The following is a 4,718-nucleotide window of genomic DNA, read 5'->3' as shown; positions in this document are numbered from 1 at the left end:
GGCGGTCCCCCCCCCCAACCCCAAGGTGTCGAGGGACGAGAGACTAGGGTCACGAAGACCGCTAGGTCCCTGTACCTTCCCCAGGGGGACTCAGGGGATCGTCGGACCGGAAGCGGGAGCTCGGACCGGGGGGCGACTGAGAAGGTCGGCGACTGATAGCGGGAGTACGGCCGGGGACTAAAGACGGCGACACCGGAAGTGCGGGAAACTTGCGACGAAAAGGGGACCCGGCAGGGGGACTTGGGGGTGACTTGAGACGGATTACGACGGGCCCGGCAAGACGCGACCACTGGGGTGGTACCTTGAGAACCTATGAACGAAAGACGGGACCCTGGACGGAACATGGGCTGGTGTCAGTGGGACCCCCGACGGAGCAAGGGCTGGTGTTGGCAGGAAACCCGGCGGAGCACTTGTCGGCGGGACCCCAAACAGGACAGGATATGGTGTTGGCAGGAAATCCAGCAGAGCAGGTGTCGGCGGGACCTCCAACAGGACAGGATGTAATGTTGGCAGGAAACGCGGCGGAGCAGGTGTTGTCAGAACCCCCAACAGGACAGGATCTGGTGTTGGCAGGAAATCCGGTGGAGCAGGTGTCGGCTGGGCCCCCAAAAGGTCAGGGCATGGAGTTGGCAGGACTCCCAATGGAACCCCCAATGGAACAGGACATGGGGTTGGCAGGAACCCCGGCAGAACAGTAGTCGGCGGGACCCCCAACAGGACAGGACACGGAGTTGGCAGGACCCTCAGCGGAACCCCCAACGAAACAGGACATGGAGTTAGCAGGACCCCCGGCAAAACAGGTGATGGCGGGACCCCCAACGAAATAGGACACAGAGTTGGCAGGGCTCCCAGCGGAACCCCCAACGGAACAGGACATGGGGTTGGCAGGACCCCTGGTAGAACAGTAGTCGGCGGGACCCCCAACAGGACAGGACACGGAGTTGGCAGGACCCTCAGCAGAAACCCCCAACTAAACAGGACACAGAGTTGGCAGGACCCCCAGCGGAACCCCCNGCCCCTCAAGACTGCGTGCTCAGCCCTCTCCTCTACTCCCTGTTCACACACACGACTCCAACACCATCGTGAAGTTTGCTGACGACACGACCGTCATCGGCCAGATCACCGACGGCGACGAGACGGCGTACAGAGAGGAGGTCGGAAACCTGACATCTTGGTGCCATGATAACAACCTCCATCTCAACGTCAACAAAACAAATGAGCTGATTGTGGATTACAGGAAGCAGCAGAGAGAGGGACACGCCCCCATTGCCATCAATGGGACTACGGTGGAGAGAGTCAGCAGCTTCAGGTTCCTCGGTGTCCACATCAATGAGGACCTGCCATGGACTCATCACACAAACACCATCACCAAAACAGCGGCTCATCTTCCTCCGCAGGCTGAGGAGGTTCAACATGGACTCCAGGATACTCTGCAACTTATACAGGTGCACCATAGAGAGCATCCTGACCTTCTACAGGTGCACCATAGAGGATCCTGACCTTGTACAGGTGCACCATAGAGAGGATCCTGACCTTCTACAGGTGCACCATAGAGAGCATCCTGACCTTCTACAGGTGCACCATAGAGAGGATCCTGACCTTCTACAGGTGCACCATAGAGAGCATCCTGACCTTCTACAGGTGCACCATAGAGAGTATCCTGGCTGGCTGCATCACGGCCTGGTACGGCAGCTGCACCGTCCTCAATTGTAAGGCTTTACAGAGGGTGGTGAAAACTGCACAGAACATCACCAGGACGGAGCTGCCATCCATGGAGGACCTTTACTCCCNCGGCTTAAGATACAACCGAGATTGACACAATGTTTCTCCACAGTTAGTAGTTTTTAGCTGGCTCCCCCGGTCTCCTATACCTTTTACGTGGTTTACTGGTAAAAAACGATTAGGAGAGATCTCTCACATTTTTACCAGGAATAAAAACTAAGTTAGACTATTTGCGTCTCCATACTGGAATGGTACAATATCAAACATAATAATTTCCGAAAAATCAGTATGGTAGGAGGTAGTAAGTTCCCCACCAAAAGCAGTGATATTCATTAAAACAAAAAAACCTGCCTGTGCCTAGTAATTAAAGAAAACGACAATGATACAAGTTAGACTTAAATGAAATTTTATTTTTTCTTTAGATATATTAAGACTGAAAAGATGTAGGGGTTGAGTGTCCCAACAATAGATAACGAACTCTTTTTTCTATATTACATGGGGAAAATCTTCACTTACTATATATCTCTTGGCGTTCACTGCGCAGCATTTTGGGCCTTCATTTGAAGAAGGCCAAGGAGAGCCTTTTTGGTTTCGTTTAAGACGGAATCTAAAACCTTTTGATCGAGCTATTATTTCAGAGACACCTGTGGTGTAATGTACTCTCCTAGTGCAAAACAATCGGCCTATTAGAGGTGTACAGGTTGGGATAAAATATTAAAAAAGATTAGTATCTCACGCATCCAGCGGTTTCGCTTTACCGATTTGCAATACGATATTTGCTTCGATCGTTCGGCTCATGTGCGTCCGTCCAGCGGTGCTGAGTTGCAGTGCGGTTGAATTCTAGCAAAGTTGACTGAACGTGGGACGTTTGACGTGAAACTTAGAGATAGAAATTTATATAATTGTAAATGACATATTGGGCCAATGAAGATCCAGGGAAAGAACAAAACAAATTAACATATGGTGCAATAATAGATCCGGGAAAAACAAAACAAAATACATCTGTACAGTTTGACACCCTTTGCTATAAGCTATAAAGACATACAATGTGTACATCTTAAAAAATGTTATTTCGACTTAAACTGAAAGCGCACGAACGTATAATTCGTTTCGAAAAGTAAAATCGGTGTGACTTCAATATTGATCTTAACCGACACAGTTATGGTCAGACTATAGCAAGAATGGTTTCTACTGTTCTTTCTCACATCTATCCTCTCTTGGTGATGTTCAGTCCCTGTGCATTGTCACGTCGGATCTACTTTGTTCTACACCATGGCCACACAGTCACGATCGTACTCCTGTTCCAAATACTCCAACAGCCACTCATCACTATCGTTCTCATGGCAATTGATCTAATAATAAGTGTAATTAAGGTTAGTCGTTAGTGAACAGTGACACAGTGGTACTTAGAAATAATCTGTTCCGTTCGTTCACAGATAAAATATATAAACCTCGTAATTATTGACTTGCGACGAAAATGGTACAATAAGACTGAGACCCCTTCTTGTACTGGTCAGGGACTTCTGCGACTCTCAGACCTACCGAAGCTAGTAAATAGTCCTCGCGAGTCTTACGTAAAACCAGGATTTGGTAAGTCACGAAATATTTTGTCGTCATCATAAAACTTTAGATAGGAGAACTGTGTGTCCCCCTTCGGATCACATTTCTAAGTCTCTGTCCTCTCTACAACTTAGGTGAAAGATCGATAACCATTCCTGAGCTCGTCGCACAAGACTTAGTCGACGTCGCAAAGATTATCTAAAAATCACTCTGGGACACTTCTGTGGTAATGTCATCAGTTCAAGATGACCTTCGCTATTTTCCGTTATAGGACGAACTGTAATCAGAAAAAATTAGGATCATATACAGACAAAATCACTATTCATTTCGACTAAATGATTGACAAAATTAAACTGACAACTTTGGTTATTGATTAAATTGGGCGACTGTTCTCTCGGGTGAGGCTTGCACGACGTGAGCCGACGCCGCTAGTCCCTCGTACAAAAGTCCTTAAAGAACACGAAGAGAGGGGGCTCGGTCTTTAATCCTTGCTGATGTCGAACCTTTGTGAATGACGAAGGACTCTTAATAGTTTCAGACAACCCGTAGCCCTGCACTCCGTTAACACGTTCGTACCGTAACGACTTCTCGGTTTGTCTCCCGTTAAGTCCACCGATGTGACCAGTAGCTTGGTTAGGAGAATTAAAGACAAACAAGTCCTTTCCAAAAAATAACAACAACGAGATACAAGATAGAACTCGAAAACAGAAGACTCCAGTTTCGCACACTGCGCACGAAGGGAATAACCGGTCCCACATCCCGGTTGTTGTCCGAGCCCCGGGAAACTACACAAAACAGAACATGTCCACCCCCTGATACCTTCACTATAATAAAACTTCGATAAAGGTTTTGGGATGTACTTTTTTACGTAACGAAAAACTCCTGTCCTTGGCCTTCACGCCATTTTTACTGATTGAATGAGGCCAAGAATGCTGCCCGGAACGAAGATATCCACCTTACAAGACCCTTCACAGTGAGAAACTCGACTCCGGACTTTGCTTTGTCGCGAGGCCCGACAGTTGACGGTTCGGGACACGACCAGATTGTGTGGCGCAATTCTGTTTTTTCTTCTTGTTCTATCTGGTTTCTCCGTACAATTGTGTCATATGTCGACCTTTACCGATACAAATGATTTTGCTCGGTTCGTCTGCGGGGAAGTTTCTAAAATCCATCTAAACATTACCCATTGGTGAATGAGTGATGCGTAGCCAGAATTCCCAAAACCGGAAGCTGTCATACACTCTGGTAGCAGCTAATATGAAAACTCCGTTATTGACATAAAAATAGAATGATGGATTATCAGTAATCATTTCAAAGTGACACAGACACATTGGATTAACCTATGGATTAACCTTCAGCAGTGTTTTTATTGTTTTATTGCCATTGAACACAACTTTTGATCAGAACAACAGTAAAGGTAAAGACAATGTCCCGTG

The sequence above is a fragment of the Notothenia coriiceps genome, unplaced genomic scaffold (genome assembly GCF_000735185.1).
Source record: "Notothenia coriiceps isolate Sejong01 unplaced genomic scaffold, NC01 NC01_scaffold00031501, whole genome shotgun sequence".
NCBI lineage: Eukaryota > Metazoa > Chordata > Actinopteri > Perciformes > Nototheniidae > Notothenia > Notothenia coriiceps.
The sequence above is the reverse complement of the archived record's forward strand: the minus strand, read 5'-3'. Positions refer to the sequence as shown.